Here is a 20220-nt window from a genome sequence, read left to right on the forward strand (position 1 = left end):
TGTTAAGCTGTCATAGCTCAGGCTATTTTTAGTGATGGTGTTTTAAAAACTTAAGGAGCCTATCTCCCCTCACCAGGCTCAAGCTCAGGGTTGCTATGCAACAGGCCCATCGTGGCTCTCACACTCTTTTCTCCCAGATATTCAGTGAACTGGACCTTGGCAGAAGCCAAGCAATAGGGTGAGGCTGTCTCCTGGGAAGGAAGAGCAGTGGCTCTGGAATCTCTCAGACCAGAGTCCTGGCTTCACCTGCTCCCAGTTGTGTGGACTTGGGCAAATCTCTGTGTCTCCCTGGGCCTCAGTTTCACCATGCGTAAAATGGGGATGCTATTAGTACCTAACTCATAAGGTTATTGTGAGGACCGAATGTGATTCTACATGTAAAGTACTTAAAACATGATGGTTTTGTTACGGAGTCCAAGCTCATACTGATCGCCATATGACAGGCCAATAAAAAAATAGAGAGACGAAGCGCTGGGGCAAGGAATAGCGACTTTATTCGGACAGGCAGCAGACGGAGAAGATGGTGGACTACTGTCTCAAAGAACTGTCTTCTCTGAGTTAGGATTCAAGCTTCTCTTAAGCTAAAAGGGGAGGGGGTGTGGCTGGTTGTTATAAACTTCCTGGTGCCAGAATCCTCTGTTCTTGCAGCTGTTCGTGTAGGTCAGGTCACAGTGTTCCTGGAAACCTCCAACAGGACAAATATTATTCTCTGTTCTGCAGCTTTTTATCTCTATATGAGTGAAAAGTGTGATAATTTAAAGGTCAAACCTGGGAGGCAGAGCCTTGAGAATGGGCTATCATGTATATTTCAGGTTTGTTCACAAAACAGCGGTCTAAGTTGCACAAAATGAGTGTGATAAAATCACGTGGGTAAAATTGAGGAAATCCTATTGATTAACCCTTTGGTGCCCCCCTACCTCTTCGGTTTATTAGAATCTTTCACAAGATAATTTTCTACAAAACTAAAAATAAAACAACAGCAGTGCTAGCAGTTAGCGTTGGTGGGCACACAGTGAGTACAAATGCTCATAATTAGACACTGTTTCATTGATTTTTACAAAGAGTCCTGTGACTTCACGGCTTTGCTGCTTGAGCATTGTGGAGAAGCCTGAGTTACTCTGCAAATAAGGTCCAGGTGTCTCTCTACATGTGTTTTAGGGCCACTGGGACAGAGGTCTGGGAAATTCCTTAGTGAGCCATGGGTGACATCTTTAATTCTCATCTAGAGCTGATAGCCTTGCATGTCTGCCCACCAGTAAAAATAAGCTCCCTCATCTGTAGAGCTCTTCACAATTTGTAGAATGCTTTCACATAGATAACACTTACTGACTGCTTAATTATGTGCCTACAGAGTGCTGTTTGCTTTTTGAATGTTGTAATGGTTAATCTTCACAACAATCTGATGGGATAGGTACTATTATTATAGAGAGGGCAAACTACGTAGCTAAGGTTACTCAGCTAAGCAATGCTAGATAGAGACTTTATAATTGGAGCTGTTTCAACCCAGGGTCCACATTCTTAACCATGACCCTACACTCCCTTCCATTTAACATTCACAGAAAGGCTGCCCCATGGACAGGAAAGGTGATTTCTCTCTGTCTTGTATCAGATAGAGAAATAAAGTGAAATAAAAGTAAGTGCAGGATTGCAATTAGAAGTCAGGTTTTGGACATTTAGAATAATAGTGCTTTGGCTCTTCCATCAGGCTCCATTAAATAGACTAGAGGGGGACCATTTTATAGTCTTTTTAAAGGAAAAGGGACACTGCATGATCTATAAGGCTACTTCACAATGCACGTTTGAGCCTTTTCTGGTTTCTCTAATTAAATTTAAATGGATGTAATAACAACCCTTGGCCAGTGGGGGCGCTCTCACTGTCAGCTGGGCTGTAACTTTAACATAGTTTTTCAAACTCTAATGTGCATCCACATCTCTTTGGGACCCTGTTAAATGCAAATTCTGATTCTCTAAGACCGAGGAAGGGCCTGGGACTTTGCATTTTCTGGCGAGTTCCCAGGTGATGCCAATGCTGCTGGTTCTGGGACCACACTCTGAGGAGCAACTTTTAGTCTAGTGCAGGAGTGAGGGGCTGAAGAACATTTTGGGGGTTGACTGACAAACAAGCACGTACAGTATGAGAAGTTTTTGTTTCCTTTCCATTTTTTCTGTCTTGTTACTTTGATACAGACTCATTAATTGACCAAAATTTGGGTTTTGAGCTTTGAAACAAGGTCTGACATCAGAAAAAGGCCTTTGAATACTTTCTCACACCATGTTAAAAAATAAACTCAAAATGGGCTAAAGACTTAAATGTGAAACCTGAAACCATAAAACTTCTAGAAGAAAACAAGCAGTACGCTCTTTGACATCGGTCTTGGCAATATTTTTTTTTGATCTGTCTCCTCAGGCAAGGGCAACAATAGGAAAAATAAACAAATGGGACTGCATCAAAAAGCTTTTGATGAGAGAAGATAACTTGCAAATGATGAGAAGATAATTTGCAAACGATGTATCTGATAAGGGGCTAATATCCAAAGCATACAAGGAAGTCATACAACTCAACATCAGAGAAACAAACAACCCAGTTAAAAAATGGGCAGAGGACCTGAATAGGCATTTTTCTAAAGAAGACCCAGAGATGGCCAACAGGCACGTGAAGAGATGCTCAGCATCGCTAGTCATCAGGGGAATGCAAATTGAAACCATAATGAGATATCACCTCACACCTGTCAGAACGGCTATTATCAAAAAGGCAACAAATAAGTTTTGGTGAGGATATGGAAAAAAGGGAACCCTTGTGCACTGCTGGTGGGAATATAAATTGGTGCAGCCACTATGGAGAACAGTATGGAGGTTTCTCAAAAAATTAAAAATAGGACTGCCATACGATCCAGCAATTCCACTCTGGGCATTTTTCCAAAGAAAACAAAAACACTAATTTGAAAAGATATATGCACCCCTGTGTTCATTGTAGCATTATTTACAATAGCCAACATATAAAAGCATCCAAGTGTCCACTGAAAAATGAATGGGTAAAGAAGATGTGGTATATAAACACACTGGAATATTACTCAGCCATAAAAAAGAATGGAATAATGCCATTTGCAACAACATGGGTGAACCTAGAGAGTATTATACTGTGTGAAATTAGAGAAAGACAAATACAGTTTGATTTCACTTGTATGTGGAATCTAAAAAGCAAAACAAATGAACAAAACAAAATGAAAACTCACTCATGAGTACGGAGAACAAACAAGTGTTTGCCAGAGGGGACAGGCATGGCGGTGGGGGGTGGGGGGAATGACTGAAACAGGTGAGGAAAATTTAACGTACAAGCTTCCAATTATAAAATAAGTCATGGGAAGATAATGTACAGCATAGGGAATACAGTCAATAATATTGTAGTAACTCTGTATGGTGACAGATGGTAAGTAGAGTTATCGTGATGATCATTTTGTAATATATTAAAATAACAAATTACTGTGTTGTATACTTGAAACTAATATAATATTGTAAGTCAATTATACGTCAATTTTAAAAAAAGAAAAGAAAAAGAAAAAGGTCTTTGAAATCACGGGTGCTCCAAAAAAAGAGAAAAAAAAAAGAGCGAGAAAAGAAAAAATAAATCCATGATATATAATCACTATATCATGTGGCCCTGGCCTAGGGGAAGAGCCAGAGATAGGAGGCCACAAGTGGAGATGTTTTGCTAGGGTTTCTCCGGTTAAGGATTAAACAGGAAGTATGTGTGTGGGGGGGGGGGGGCGGTGGGAGCAGGGAAGAGGGACTGTTCTAGAATAAACACAAGGGAGTGGGGTTATGGAAATGCCACTGCAAAAGATGACAAAAGGTCCCAATGCTAGTACCGACTTTGCCAATAACACTATGGTCTTCAGGACAACAACTTGTTCTACCTAGTTTGGCATGGCCCCTGGTAAACCACATTTACCCGGCTCCCATCACATCCTGAGGACCCTATTTCTAAAGTGACCTTATGTCCTGAGTTTTCTGGAACAATCCTCATTTCAATATCCTATCTTGGTTTCCAGCTTTGTAGCCAAATCTGCACCTCAACTTTTGGTTTTGAAAATAAGGTCATTGTAACTCTTCCCCAGCAAGAACATATAAACAGTTGGTTGCTAAATTGGTACCCTGTGTATCTCAGTGGTTCTTAAGTTTTGGGAGTGGGGAGTCATGGGACTTTTGGGAATTTGGTGAAAGCTATGGATCATTATCTTAGAAAAATGCACGGAGGCATAGACATGGAAAAATTTGCATTTTTCCAGGACGTTTCAGATACCCTCTCAAGCCCATTCCAGTGCAGGACCTAATTGGATCCATGGACTCCAGATTAAGAATTCCTGCTGTAGATGGTGGATGATGATATACACCTAGAGCGATGAACTGTCTTTCTATATACAATTTATCAATATGCCACCCACTACCTTAGCAATTTTATTTCTGCCCCAGCTGCAGAGCATAGGTGATTTTTCACCTATGGAGGCAGAGTATATATGGATGGGCTTGTGTGTGTTCTAAACACAAGCAGAGGTTCATTTTGTCAAGTCATACTTTTCCAGTTGATATGGTAAGATTCTCTTCTCCACAGACATCAGTTTGCTTGTATGTGAGTTACTCTTAAATAGAATGAAAGAGAGAGAGAGAGAGAGTCCTAAAAGAAGAATAAATGGCTTTTCTAATAACAGATCATACATGTTCATAAACAGATCATACATGTTCATAGACTAAGTTTCTAGAACTACAAGGAGCCCTTGAGATCATCTCATCTGAGAGGTGAAAACTCTAATGTCTATGTTATTCAATGAGTGAAATCAGCCTGTTGCATCATTTCAGCAAGGACACATCCTGTTTGTATATGACACACTTAGAAATAGTCTTTGGTCCCACAAAACATGTTCTCTTTGCCACTTTTATTAAACCAGGTGGCTTTTATAGTCTGCCTGCCCTTGTACATATTTTTTTTCTATCACTACTTAGAAAATGAAATGGTTCTCTACTATAAGAGAACAGCAGAGTCACGTGAGTATAAATAAAAAATAACTTCTACCTCAATCTCAAGGACCAATATGGGGAGTGTGGCAATGGTGACAAACTGGATTGCTAGGGCCCCATCTAAAGTGGGTAGAAGCTACACAGCTCTAACAGCTGTGTCCATGAGGAATGCAGATGTATGTGACCCAATCTTCTGACTTTTTAGTAGAAGCTGGAAATGTGAAATTTGCTTGGACATCTCTTGCCTTTAAAAATCTTACTATGTTGTTTTTAGGGTTTGTTTGCTTATTTGTTTTTGTTTTTTTTAAAGTGCTGTGCAGCCCAAAGAAAACATGTCTGCAAGCCAGACCCTGCCAGTTGGCTGCCAGTTTGTGATTTCTGATGTGATCCAGGTACGTCATTTCACAGGTCATGGTGCTAAGGAGAAAAGTGACATCTGTGTAAACTCAGTGAATGGAAGTGTTAGGAATTGAAACCAGGTCTCCTAACTTTCCATTTATTTCGATTCCTTTTCCATTATGCTGTTCCATGAATTTCATTCTCTCTAGCCATTTTGATTTTGTTGAGTGGGTGAGTGAAAAAGTGTTGCCTGCCGTATCAGTAAACAAGCGATGTTGCAGCCATCAAGCCGTCACATGACAGCTGCCCTGACAGTGAGCCCTGAGGGAACTCAGGATAGAAACAGGATGCCTGCCGTCAAGTCATCAGCCCCTGCAGCCACCCCCAACGGTGCACCCTGAGGGCACTCAGGATGCAAAAACACAGGATACTGGCCCCAGAGAGCTGAGGTGCATAGCAAAGGAATGATTTCAATGAGCCCAGACTCTTGCATCTTCCCATACATAGAAAAGCGCTAAATTCATTAACTTGAGATGTCTGGTTCTCTTTAGTTAACAGTCATCTTTTGAAGTTCTGACTCCCTGGTCTTTGATGCAAAAACTCCTGTATATCCTGCTTCCTCCTCCATCTCTTCAGAGCTGTGCCTCAGAGTCACATGAGAGGCTGAGTCCTGGGCTTAAGTCCTCAGCTTTGTCCCCCAAATAAAACATAATTCTCAGCTTTTAGGTTGTGCAATTTTTTTTTCAGTTGACAAGGGCAGGCAACATCCTTAAATTTAAACTATATGCATGGAAATCTGAATCCTGAAGACATTCTTCAATCAAGTGCCAAAGGTTCAAGGATATCTTAGGTGATATTTAAGTACAGAGCAAACACGCTATTTCTGGCAACAAGAACAGGCTCTAAGAATCCTTAACACAGCTTTCTTCTACGCTTCACCACAGCATGCTGTTCCCTGCAGATAAGTTGCCTTAGAACATACTGTATTTGGAAAGTCATTAAGCAATAAATCAATTACTCGCCAGAGCACCTGATACTGGATTTATTCTAATCAAATAGTTTTGGTGGTCTGAAAGCAGAGGCTCTTGTAGGCTGCAGAATTTTATTATAGCAGAAAACTTACAAAGTAGCTCTTTAGCCTGGTAAAATAATTGAAAATGGGTAAGGATTTGTCAGTATTTTGATTTAGGGCTTTAATGTGGCCTGGGGAATCGATAGAGCATGACCTCCTTTGAGGACATTCAGAGCAGCAATGCATTGATTTTTCATATCCTGCATGATGACTCTGGCCAGACATTCAGCCCTGGAGGGGATAAACAAAAAAAAAAAAAAAAAAAAAAGAAAAGAAAATTGTAAAGAATATTCCTTTCAAAGGTCAGAATGTGCAAGACTTCGTGCAAGAATTAAGGTAAAGGAAAAAGGACCCCTAGCCACTGTTTTCAGGAGATGGTTAGGATAGGTCTATAGGAACAGGTGGGACAGTCTTGCCTATTGAAACAGTTTAATTGTGAAGATGTTTGGTTCATGATGAGAAAAGGCCTTGATTGTAAGATCTTTGGGTTCAGGCCAATCTTTTTCACCAGTGTAATCCAGTCACTCAACATAGGACCTGGTGCTAAGTAAGTGCTCAATATGTATTCAAGGCCCTTTATTTTTAATTTATTAAGTGCTTACTATGTTTTTTGTGGGGGAGGGTTTCTTCAAACTGCCAGAAAAAAATGAGAGTGGAAAGTAACTTGAACACCACTGATGCAAGCAAGCACTGAGCAAAAACATAATGTACTCTTTTTATTTTTTATTTTTGGCTGCGTTGGGTCTTCGCTGCTGCGCGCGGGCTTTCTCTAGTTGCAGCGAGCGGGGGCTACGCTTCATTGCGGTGCGCGGTCTTCTCACTGCGGTGGCTTCTCTTGTTGTGGAGCACGGGCTCTAGGCGCGCGGGCTTCAGTAGTTGCAGCACGCAGGCTCAGTAGTTGTGGCTCGCAGGCTCTAGAGCGCAGGCTCAGTAGTTGTGGCACACGGGCTTAGCTGCTCCACGGCATGTGGGATCTTCCCGGACCAGGGCTTGAACCCATGTCTCCTGCATTGGCAGGCGGATTCTTAACCACTGCGCCACCAGGGAAGCCCTGGACATTTCTGATTGCAGCACATCAAGAGGCACATAAAATCTGGTGGTTTCAACTTTCTGAAATGCTAAGATTGATCAATGGGTTCTGGTGGTGTCAGCCTGGTCCCTCTATTAAAAAGACTCCCACCAACCTTCCAACCTAATGGTTTCAAGAGTCACTGATGATCTTTAACTAGATACGTCATTTTATTAGGAGTCACAGAATGGTAATTTTTTCCCCCTATCATTTATGCTACAATTATTAGCTGGAATTTACCAGTACGGTTTACTTATAGTGCTTTTTTCTTTTTAAACAAACTTTATTGGAGTAGAGTTGATTGACAACGCGTGCCAGCTTCAGGTGTGCAGCAGAGTGGCTCAGCCACACACGTACACATATTCTTTCTTGTTCAGATTCTTTCCTCATGTAGCTTGTCACAGAATACTGAGTACGGTTCCCTGTGCTCTACAGTAGGTCCCTGTTGGTTATCTATTCCACGTACAGTAGTGTGTGTACGTTCATCCCAATCTGCTGATTTATCCCTCCCCACCACCCACGTTCCCCTCTTCGTAACCACACGTCTGTCCTCAGTATCCGTAAGTCTGTCTCTGTTCCACAAACAAGTTCACCTGCATCATTTTTAAAAATAAGATTCCACATATGAGTGCTTTTTCTTTAAATTTATACTGTTTACTTATATGTATTAAGAACATAATATTTTAAAGAAACTTTACATTTCAACTGAAATTATGAGTTTGATGTGCTGATGTGTTTTTACATAATACATATTAAATTGCATACATGATTTTTTAAAAATAAATAAATTTATTTATTTATTTATTTTTGGCTGCGTTGGGTCTTCGTTGCTTGCGCGCGGGTTTTCTCTAGATGCGGCGAGCGGGGGCTACTCTTCGTCGCGGTGCGTGGGCTTCTCATTGCGGTGGCTTCTCTTGCTGTGGAGCATGGGCTCTAGGCGCTCAGGCTTCAGTAGTTGTGGTGCGCGGGCTCAGCAGTTGTGGCTCACGGGCTCTAGAGCGCCGGCTTAGTAGTTGTAGCTCATGGGTTTAGTTGCTCCGCGGTATGTGGGATCTTCCTGGACCAGGGCTCGAACACATGTCCCCTGCATTGGCAGGCGTATTCTTAACCACCGCGCCACAAGGGAAGTCCCCATACATGATTTTTGACACATAAAAGGCTCATCTGTGCACTGGCTGCATCACCTCACACATGCGATGTCTCTCTTTGTTAATAAGGCTGCAGGTAAAGAGCGGGGATGGAGGATTACAAGTGAGTACATGATACGATCACATCTGTGTTTTCGGTGCACCACTCAAGGGGCAGTGTGGAGAGAAGAGTGGAAAGGGAATTAGGTTTTCAAAATGCTTCCCGTTCATTATCTGCAAAGTTCAGATAACTACACAAGCAAGTTTGCTCTGCTCTGCCTGCAGAGATGTGGTAGCATGGAGGTTGGACTGGAGGGCATCACAGTGTTGAAAACGTCTGACTTCATGACGGAGGCATCGCCAGCCCCTCCCCTCCAGACCCAGGAGCCTGTGATTCTCATCTCATGAGTGTTTTGGATGAATTCAAGACTTAAGAGGCTTTACGATGGGAAGTAACATCTTTTCATGGGAGGAGAATGGTATTGTGAAAATGCAGATTGAAAGAGACACCATAGTTTCTGTTGGGAAAGAAGATTTCCCCTCTACCCTTCTGAGTTCTTCTGGCTGGCCTAGTAGTTAAATTGACATGAGACAGATGAACAGGAGAAAAACCCAATTTAAAGACATACGTATGGGGGCTCCATAAGAATGTGATTCCCAAAAACAAGTCAGGCAATTGAGGCTAATCTGGCATCTGAGAGAAGGAAAAGGGGGTAGGAGTTTGGGACTTCAGACAGTTTACAGGAAGATGGGAAAAAGTAAATGTTTGGTAAACGCGTTTGCCGTTCTACGTAGAGACCACGGGACACAGGGACCCTGATGACACAGGCCTTGCTGGGTTTCCCGCCGTCAGCCACACCTAGCTCATACTCCTTGTAAGCTGGCTCTGGGGACGGCGCTCTTCCTGGGGCAGCACCCGCACCCCCATCTAAGTTCCTTTAGGCAGTTAGGAGGGAGGAGGCAAAAGCTCTTCCTGAGCCTTCTATTTCTTGAAAACAACCAGCCTAAAAGAATCCTCATGCCAAAGAGGCACATTTTCCAGTGGCAAACTTTGCTCCCCTCCTTTCCTGAAAGACCCCGGTGACAAATCAACTCAGATCTGTCCCCTGCCCTTCTTCAGGAAGCGCAGTGAGCCTGGGTGGCCTATTTTGGCTGAAGACTATGCAAGTCCCTTTTCTCAAGTCCAGAGCGGTCAAGCATGATTGCTTACCATCAAATATAGGGAAAAACTTTACATAGCATCAAGGCCCAGGGTCAAATATGCAGATGCCTTCAGGGACCCAGCAGGTGCTTGAAATCAATGACGGAGAGCTGGCAGACTAGTGCACCTGACCCTAAGGGATAAACAGTTACTCAGCAGAACCTGCTAGTTATCAAGTGTGTCCAAATGGAATGGGCCCAGTGTCTTTAGAGCTCTACTTTTTAAGAAAATCTGGAGTCTTTTGGTGTTATCTCACCAATTTTGGGGGTTGATTTTCTCCTTCCCCCCCATGCACCCCTTTAAAAAAGCAGATTCTGTGGGGCATACGTTATAACCTCTGAATTAGTTTACCTTTCCATCTGATTTTGCAGCATTTCTGACAGAGAGTGCTGTACCCTGCTTGATCACCCCCAGAGCCAGAGGACTCACTACCTCACAAATCAGCCCACTGCACTGTTAGGAAATGTCTATTTTTTTTTATTATGAGTGTATTAAGTGTGTTTGAGAATTGTGAGAAGTCTTTTCCTTGTTTTACCTATTATGATCCTATTGTAGATACTTTTTTTTAATAACATTTTTATTGGCGTATAATTGCTTTACTTACAATGGTGTGTTAGCTTCTGCTTTATAACAAAGTGAATCAGTTATTTATATACATATATCCCCATATCTCTTCCCTCTTGCATCTCCCTCCCTCCCACCCTCCCTATCCCACCCTTCTAGCTGGTCACAAAGCACCGAGCTGATCTCCCTGTGCTATGCGACTGCTTCCCACTAGCTATCTATTTTACATTTGGTAGTGTATATATGTCCATATATACACTACCACTCTCTCACTTTGTCCCAGCTTCCCCTTTCCCCTCCCCGTGTCCTCAAGTCCATTCTCTAGTAGGTCTTTATTCCCGTCTTGCCCTAGGTTCTTCATGATCATTTTTTTTTTTTTTTTAGATTCCATATATATGTGTTAGCATACGGTATTTGTTTTTCTCTTTCTGATTTACTTCACTCTGTATGACAGACTCTAGGTCCATCCACCTCACTACAAATAACTCAATTTCGTTTCTTTTTATGGCTCAGTAATAAGGAAATGTCTATGTTTAACAGAAAGTCCTTGTGGAAGAAACAACCACCACCACCAAATGCCTTAGCCTGTAGTTCAGGCTTCTTCCCTGCACCCTTGCACCCAGCATGGCATACACCTCAGGAGTCATCCTCTGCTCCCCAGAATGGCCTATCAGTGTCTCCTGAATGTACCGTCTATCTTCATAGCATCAAGGTTTTGCTTACCCACCCCCACTGTCTAGAATCCCCAGGGCTCCGCTCTCTGATATTCTAAATTTAATAGCCCATTTTTAAAAGCTAGCAAAATCATGTCTGCAAAAGCAATGCGCTTCATAAAAAAAGGCAAACTGTGGATTTTGAATATGGTTTGAATAGCTCCTCAAGCCAAGCCTGCCTATTTGAACACTTCAAGTCAAAGGCCTGATCGGTTTAAGGAAGGAATACAAAAATGACAAAATGAAATTTGCAGGTGGTTTCAATCCTAAGTTATGTATGCATGTTTTTCTCAGTAAGCTGGCCAAACTTTAGATTTATTGGAGGGAGAGGAAAAGTGAGAAACCCCATAATTTGGCTTGGGTATTGGAAAACATTTCCATGAATTAGGTATTGATTCTTCTAGAGAGTTTTTCTCTGGTGGTGGTTAGTGAGCAGTGTGCAATAGTGTGCCGAGCTGGCAGGAATGTAGCACACCCTTATCGCCATTTCCTGCCGAGTCCATTACAGATATCGCCCATGGAGCACAGCGTGTTTACCATCAGAATGTAAGCTCCATGGGGGCAGGACCCATGTCTCTCTTGTTAAGCGGAGTCTCGTTTTTCAGGTACAGTAGTTCCCAGTGCATCCATCTCACCAGTTCCTAGGAGGACAAAGGGACGCTTGGCAAAGGTGAGGTTCAGGCATTGCCAGCTCCCTTGTCCTAATTCCATTTTAATACCATCTAACCTCCAAGATCACCACTTTCTCAATTGGTGTTTTGCTTGAGAAGACCATCCCGTGAAAAATTTAGGAGAAGGATAGGCAACGGGACCAGGCTGAAGTGATGAAGCCTCATGAGGAGACAGAGTAATCTAAGGAAGAAATGGCAGCTTGAGATAGGAAACAGCATAAGGTCTTTGGAGACTAGAGACCTGGATTCAAACCTTTCCATTAAAATGGTGGATAAACTTTACATGGACTGTTGTTTAATTCTGCCAGGCATCAATTTTCTCTCGTAAGTATTGCTAGGTCCATGATTAGAATATCTATCACAAACGTTTGATTAACCCTGGAGGCTAAGCAGGCAAAATAAAATTCTGTTTTGATATTAGGGGGCTGTGTACCATTAACTACAAGCGAAGACATCAGAAAGCAGGGATGAGGGATATTCTGGGCAGCCAGAATTGTGAGGAGTCGCTTGCAGATAGACTCAGTGAGGTGTAGGATACCTCCAGCCAGACGGATACGCTATGCCTTTATTTGTTTTACAGACATATCATTAAGTACTTTAAGGATTAGTGGGGGTAGTTGACCAGTGTTGGTCAGGGGGGAGGAAATTTTCCTCTCCCCTTTTAGGTGCTTCTCGCTGGTCTAAGAATTAAATTGACACGAGACAGATTAATAGGAGAAAATTAAACAAAAGTTTAAAAACATGTATACATGGGGGAGACCCAGGAAAACTGAGTAACTTGCCAAAATGACTGACGCCCTCACTTGAAATATCGTCTTCAGCCAAAGACAAAAGAGGATGTTGGGGGTAGTGGTTTGGGATTTAAAAGGAGAGGAAGGCAATTCACGTGGAGGTGGAAAAGCAAATATTTGGTAAACAAATGTTGGCTGGGCCTTCAGAGACCATGGGACCGAGACTGGACTCTGACCTCTAGGCCAGCCTAGAATTTCCCCACCACACTCAGCCCACATTCTTTGCAGAGATCTGTGGTGATAGCTCTGTTCTGGGAACAGGCTCTCAATCGAAATTCTTTTAGGTGGTTAGGGGGAAGGTCAAAGTTTCTTCCCAAGTCTTTTGGGCCCTGATTGTTTTCATCTCAAAATAATCCACACGCCAAAGAGACATTTTGGGGTGGCGAGTTCTCCCCCACCCAACATATTTGGTTTTGAGCAAAACAGTTGGATGCTTGAGAAATATTTAAGGATCTACACTTCTCTGGTTTTTTTTGTTTGTTTGGTTCTCATTTCCCTTATCTATGTAACCTCATGGGCCACATGATGGATAATTCTGTTTAACAGCCAGTAGCTGCCATTATATCTGTAGCTGGACCTACTGCTAAGCATAATCTTAGCCAAGTTTTTTATTTTTATTTTTTCCCCCTAGTTCTTTCACGAGCACAAGCACCGAGGGCTGTGTGACCTGGAGTTTCCTTCAGCGCATTTCTGAAAGGAAGCAAAGCAGCACTGTGGATGTGATAGGCATTTTCACATTTTCAGAGCATTCTTTTGGGTAATTCCAACTCCCACCACTTTGCTTTTGGCAGGCACTGTAGCTTCCAAGCAAGTGGCAAACCATCTTTTATTTTCATAAAGCCAGAAGAACGTTTCGTAGCGCTACAACGATCAGCAATTTGCGGTCAGTAAATTCAGGGGTCTTGGACTTGTCATTGGTGGATGGCCACTTCCTCTTGAGGGCAGATTTACCTCTGGAAGCTTCTACCATGGCTGGTGATTTGGGGAGATTGGGAGTGACAAGCCCTTTAAGAAGGAGGAAAAGTGAATTGTCGGGAATAGAGGAAAAGGTATTGGTTGGTGAGCCTCCCGGAGTAGAAGCAGACTTAATTTACCCATTAGAAGCATTTCCTGTAATTAGCTGAAAATGGATTTAGGCTCTATTAGATTAGAACTAGATGAAAAAATTGCCAGAAATCTCAAAGCAAGTGAAAGAAATGCACTTCAAGTACTCTCGTTAGAGAGCAAATTATCTTCCCTTAGACAAGGTTCAGCCCTAGACAAGACAGAGAAGAAAGGAATATCACCAGTAATCACTGGTTTCACCACACAATTTTTTTTTCAGAGGCTCATATGTATAGAAGGGGTTCAGAACCAGCCTCCCCCTAATGTACCATGGCATGTGGATTATTTTGAGCTGAAGTCAGTCAAAGTCCAAAAGGAACAGGAAGAACTTTTTATCTCCCTCTTAACTACCTAAAACTGCATCAATTTGCTGTATACCTGAAACTAACACAACATTGTAAATCAGCTATACTCCAATATAAAATAAAAATTAAATAAAAAAATGATTATACATAGAATAGATAAAAAAACAAGGTCCTATTGTACAGCACAGGGAACTATATTCAGTATCCCATGATAAATCATAATAGAAAAGAATATGAAAAAGAATATATACATGCATAACTGAGTTCCTTTGCTGTATGGAAGAAATTAGCACAGCATTGTAAATCAACTGTACTTCAATCAAATTCTTAAAAAAAAAGAATTTTGGGGTTTCCCTGGTGGCGCAGTGGTGGAGAATCTGCCTGCCAATGCAGGGGACACGGGTTCGAGCCCTGGTCTGGGGAGATCCCATGTGCCGCGGAGCAACTAGGCCCGTGAGCCACAACTACTGAGCCTGCGCGTCTGGAGCCTGTGCTCTGCAACAAGAGAGGCCGCAACAGTGAGAGGCCCGCACACCGCGATGAAGAGTGGCCCCCACTCGCCGCAACTAGAGAAAGCCCTCGCACAGAAACGAAGACCCAACACACCCAAAAATAAATAAATAAATAAATTTTAAAAAAATTAAAAAAAAAAAAGAATTTTGATAGAGGGCCAGGTCCAGGAAGAGAGCTATCACCCAAGATAACTACAAATGTATAGGCTCAGTGTAGGGCGCTGGAGGACCTCAACTGGGCCTGTTTGTTCAAATTCCTCTCTGTGTCCCACTGTCTCTGCGCATGCCGTGACAAAGATTTGTTTACCAATCTCCCTGTGAATTGTCTTTCTTCCCTTTGAAGCCCTCGACCCCTACCTCTTTCTCCTTAGCTCAGGATGGCATATAAGCTTCAATGTCAATGTGAGGCTCCCATATGTACAAAATTCAATTTGTTTTCCCCCTGCTAATCTGTCTTATGTCAATTTAATTAGTAGACCAGCCAAAAGAACCTAGAAGGGTAGAGGAAAATTTCTTCCTCCCCTATGGTGCCAAAAACTGTAGACAAGAAGACAGAGCCAGGAGCAGGACCAAAAGCTGCTCCCCTCCTGTGAGCCCAGTTCTCTTGCCGCCAGTCATCTGTGCAATCCCAGCCAAGATGCTGGCCCTGTGTACCCTTCTGTTTTCCCATCTCAGAACCCAAAGCTCTCCCGTTTTGCGATTCTGTGATCTCTTTGGGGAGACGCCTATATACCAAAAAAGATGATGTGTAATTATGCCATCTTTCATGTAAGATCCAAGTAGCAAGTGTGAAGGAAGGGAGAAGAAATCAGCGGAGGCTGCAGTGATTGTAACTTGAGTGAAGTGTTGGTAGAACCAGGAGGCATCGTAGTTGATGGTACAGAATTTGAGGACCGTCCTGGGTTGAATCCCTACTCTGCCTCAGTGTTCATATCTGTAACATGGGGTGACAGGGCTGCTTTGTAGAGGTAATTGACATCATGTGTATGTACAGAAGTTAGGACAGTTACTTAAAAATGTTACCTAATAGATCTGCCCTGCCTTTTGAGCTGCTGAACATAGCTACGCAGTCTTTGCTACTCCTGCCGTTGAGAGGTAGAGCTAAATCCCCCTCTCCTTCAGTCTGGACTGGCCTGAGCATCTTCTTTTATTTGGCTGCGCCAGGTCTTAGTTGCAGCATGCGGGCTCTTAGTTGTGGCATGCGGGATCTTGTTCCCTAACCAGGATCGAACCCGGGCCCCCTGCATTGGGAGCGTGGAGTCTTAACCACTGGACCACCAGGGAAGTCGCTGGCTTGAGCATCTTCTTTTTAAAAAAAAAAAAAATTTATTTATTTATTTATTTTTGGCTGCATTGGGTCTTCATTGTTGGGTCTTAGTTGTTGCGCGCGGGCTTTCTCTAGTTGTGGCGAGCGGGGGCTACTCTTTGTTGCGGTGCGCGGGCTTCTCGTCGCGGTGGCTTCTCTTGTTGCAGAGCTTGGGCTCTAGGCTTGCAGGCTTCAGTAGTTGTGGTGCGCAGGCTCAGTAATTGTGGCTCACGGGCCCTAGAGCACAGACTCAGTAGTTGTGGCATACGGGCTTAGTTGCTCCACGGCATGTGGGATCTTCCCGGACCAGGGCTCGAACCCGTGTCCCCTGCATTGGCAGGCGGATTCTCAACCACTGTGCCACCAGGGAAGTCCCATTGAGCATCTTCTTGATGAATAGAATAATGTTCTGGGACTGATGAAGCCAGGCCTAAGGAGCCTTGCAGCTTCTGCCCTGGCTTTTGGAAAACTTGGACTTGAATGGTGAGCCCTCATGCAAGAAGTTTGACTGCCTTGAAATTCTGATGCTAAGGCGACTCTGTGCGCGAGCACACGGAGAGACCCTGAGGCTGCATAAAGAAGGGTGCTAGGCAGTCCCAGTGGTCCAGTCCTCAGCCATTGGGTCAAACCAGGGCAAGCCCCAGACACTGTGGAGAAGGGACAAGCTCTCCCCTCTGAACCCCCATAGAACCATGAGTGATCATAAGAGACAGCTGTGCTTTTAAGGTGGTGTTACACATGCCAAGTGGCTGCACGAATACTCACATTCACGTTGTTGACATTTAGTAAAGGTGAAGTGTGAGCCCTTCCTTTCTGGCTGTTCCCAGCATGTCTCTTTCATACCCAAATTTGTATCAGTAGTTCTGTCTGATTTATGCTTGGCTCCAAACCCTTGTCTCCTTTTCTAGTTTCAGTGCAAATAACTCCATTGAAATCACAAGGGGGATATAGAATAGAGTGTGTATGAGGAAGTGCCTGGTACACAGTAAATACCCAGTAAAAAGCAAATCAAATAGAAATCTGATTCCTACGAGAATCTGTCAAATAAATGTTTCATTCATTAAATTGAAGCATTTTCGTAAAACTAAGGGGTCCACTGGGACACAACTTTTGTTGTAACTTAGAATGCTGGGCACAGATCAGCTTACTTCATCTAGCCCAGTATTTGTTCCTTCAAATGAGGGAGAATTCCAGGCATGTCTCTATCAAAATCCAGATTTGGATAAAGAACAAACTCAGGGTGGGGTCCCTGCCACAGAAACGCATCCTGCATTTTGGTAATCGCACAGGATGGGAAAGAGTTCACACTTTCTCAGGAGGAGATGGAGTATTTTTCACGAGAATACAATCGATCATTGGTTCTTTATCTTGTTTTGTCGGACAATTTTCTGGGTTTCTGATAAAAGTTATGGAGCTTCTTTCTGGAAAGATGCACATATACACACAGAAACAATATGCTGCTTACACCTATGGAAAGAGGGGGAAGATCACAGTCTCCAAAAGCCCAGAAGTCTATTTTTATGTTGAGAATCCCTGGCCAAAGAAGAAGGATCTTATATTTTGATAATACCTTCTTCCTAGACAGAATAGCCCCCATATGTGTCTGTATATATATATATGTGTGTGTGTGTGTGTATATATATATATATATATATATATATATATATATATATGTTGTTGATTTGTTTGTTTGTTTGTTTGATTTGTCTGCTTAGGTTATGTGGTTTAGAATAATCCATCCTCCTCCCCAAACTATCAAGGGTTTCAGTATGGAGTTAAAGTTGTTGATAAGACTTTGATAAGCTTTTATACAGGTAGGTAATCAGAAGTAATTAGAATGACTCCTTGCCTTCTCATTTGTTTGCCTTTCTCTTGGAGGTTTATTGCTTTTGCTCCACTTATTAGAATCACACTCAATACTTAAGAAAGCATCTGCTTCTGAGGGAAACTCATCTTTATCCTGAAATCAGCTAAGCGAACTTTCCTGCAACCACACTGATTGCAGAATGCAATGCATAATTAAGTGTTTACGGAAAAAGCCAGCAAACAGGGCCGGTGGGAATATGTCAGAGCAGCTCTTGTCTCCATAGCAACACCCGATGAGCCTTGCAGAGAAATGAACGCATTTGCAGGATCACTGATGCAAAGTGATAAAGCCGCAACTAACAAGCACACAAAATCAACTGCATCATTATGTTTGGGGCATTAAATATTTAACATCTCAGCTTTCCACATCGCCATTCAATAATCCTAATTCATTTTTGGTTGTTTCTAAGTTGCTTAAGTGGAGAACAACTGACATCTGTTGATTACATACACTTAATGACTGCGAGGCTTGCCGTTATTTACACAGGATAGTAGAATACATTTTATAAGCAATTAGGAAAATGCAGTGTAATAAATTACATTGGGGTTTTACTAGCCACGATGCCAAACAACACTCTCTCCTTGACAAACAAGTATTTACCCTTCTCTGAAGTGGAAAAGCATTCCAAACCAATTTGGGCAATGGCCTTTCCTCTTTTGACAAGTGTGTTCTGGGGTTTTAGTGGTCTTGGGGGAAGGGGAAGGTGGGTGCGGTTTGAAGAGCTACCAGTTTTCTGAGAGTGTGTGTTCATTGTGGGTTCTCCTCCCCGGAGTCTGGGGGCCATGCCCTTAACTCAGATGCTTGAGTGTAGCTGGGACCCCTGTCCGCCACCTTTCTCCTCATTGCTTGATCTCACGGGGTAGCCAGGAACCAGCAGGTCAGGGGTGCCCCCCTGTCCTCCACAACCTCATTTATTTTGCTGTCTCAGTGACAACAGTATCCATTACAGGTAATCAGAATATACACGTACAAAAAAAGTTAGCTTAGTGGCAATCAGTGAGTGCAAACGGGAGGCCCAATGTAAAAGAAACTCTGCAAAGTAAATGGAGAAGAGAGTCTGGGAAAGCACTTATCTTGATCTTCTCATCTCTATGTTTGGGAGCTTTATGTCACCAGATATGTATTCATAAATATATTTCTGAATAATTGATTTAGCATAATGGCATATTTGTGTGTGTAAGTATATTCATATAGACATTGTAGAATAGTAACTCCTATTACCTTTGAGTGACTATGATTTGCCATATACTTTGATGGACAATTTTACATTTATTGTATGTAATTATCATAATGACCCAGTCAAATATTAAAAAAACATTTTTTTTTTAATTGAAGTATGGTTGATTTACAATGTTGTATTAGTTTCTGGTGTACAGCAAAGTGATTCAGTTTTACATACATATGTATATATATATTATTTTTCCTATTTTTTCCCATTATAGTTTATTACAAGATATTGAATATAATTCCCTGTGCTATATAGTAGGACCTTGTTGTTTATCTATTTTATATATAGTAGTTTGTATCTGCCGATCCCAAACTCCTAATTTATCCCTCTCCCACCTTTCCTCTTTGGTAATGATAAGCTTGTCTTCTTTGTCTGTGAGTCTGTTTCTGTTTTGTAAATAAGCTCATTTGTAGCATATTTGAAATTCCACATATAATTGATATTACATGGTATTTGTCTTTCTCTGTCTTACTTCACTTAGTATGATAATCTCTGGGTCCATTCATGTTGCTTCATATGGTAATATTTCATTCTTTTTTATGTCAGCCAAGTATTGTTTTTTAATTAATTAATTAATTTATTTATTTATTTATTTTTGGCTGCGTTGGGTCTTCATTACTGCGCACAGGCTTTCTCTAGCTGCAGGGAGCAGGGGCTACTCTTCATTGTGGTGCGCAGGCTTCTCATTGCAGTGGCTTCTCTAGTTGTGGAGCACGGGCTCTAGGCGCGTGGGCTTCAGCAGTTGTGGCACGTGGGCTCAGTAGTTGCGGCGCACGGGCTTAGTTGCTCCACGGCACGTGGGATCTTCCCGGACCAGGGCTCGAACCCGTGTCCCCTGCATTGGCAGGCGGATTCTTAACCACTGCGCCACCACGGAGGTCCCTGTCAGCCAAGTATTTGATTCCCACTTCCACATGAGGAAAACTGAGGTTCAGAAAAGCTAAATGATTTATCCAAGACTAACAAGGGGTAGGTGAGGACTCCAATCAAATTTTGCCTCCAAAGATGGCATTTTCCCATAAATGTGCACATGCTCACACACACACCTGTCGCCACCTCACGGTTCCGTAGCCTCACAGGGCTGCACGACGCATGTCGCTGGGCCATGCAGCACCAAGGATGTACCGCAGCCTAGCAACCCCGACGTTCTCAAATTGGATGACGTGTGGTGAAAGCATTTCCACAGCTATGGCTTGCTCTCTCTGTCTGAGGATTCCACAGAGCTTTCTGGTGGTGTTTGTTCTTTCCTCTGAGAGACTGAAGAGGTGGGTGGCGTTGAGTGAAACCACTGGAGACCAGCGTGTCTCTTGATGTTGGGTGTTGTGCTAAAACCAACCT

General features: G+C 42.7%; 1 long non-coding RNA gene across 3 annotated transcripts in view; it reads left to right on the forward strand.

Annotated features, from left to right (window-relative positions):
- Window positions 1–20220, forward strand: part of LOC130705753 (uncharacterized) — a 101724-nt gene that overhangs the window by 22922 nt on the left and 58582 nt on the right. Inside the window, exons 4-5 of one of the 3 annotated variants that reach the window (XR_009006141.1) lie at window positions 5324–5405; window positions 5634–5774. The exons of 1 other annotated variant lie outside the window; for it this stretch is intronic. This is a non-coding gene — a long non-coding RNA (uncharacterized LOC130705753). Of the gene's footprint in view, window positions 1–2407; window positions 2759–5323; window positions 5406–5633; window positions 5775–20220 lie in introns of those variants that run through there. One more of the 3 variants, XR_009006142.1, reaches the window with a different exon arrangement.

This window comes from Balaenoptera acutorostrata, chromosome 19, assembly GCF_949987535.1.
Source record: "Balaenoptera acutorostrata chromosome 19, mBalAcu1.1, whole genome shotgun sequence".
Lineage (NCBI taxonomy): Eukaryota > Metazoa > Chordata > Mammalia > Artiodactyla > Balaenopteridae > Balaenoptera > Balaenoptera acutorostrata.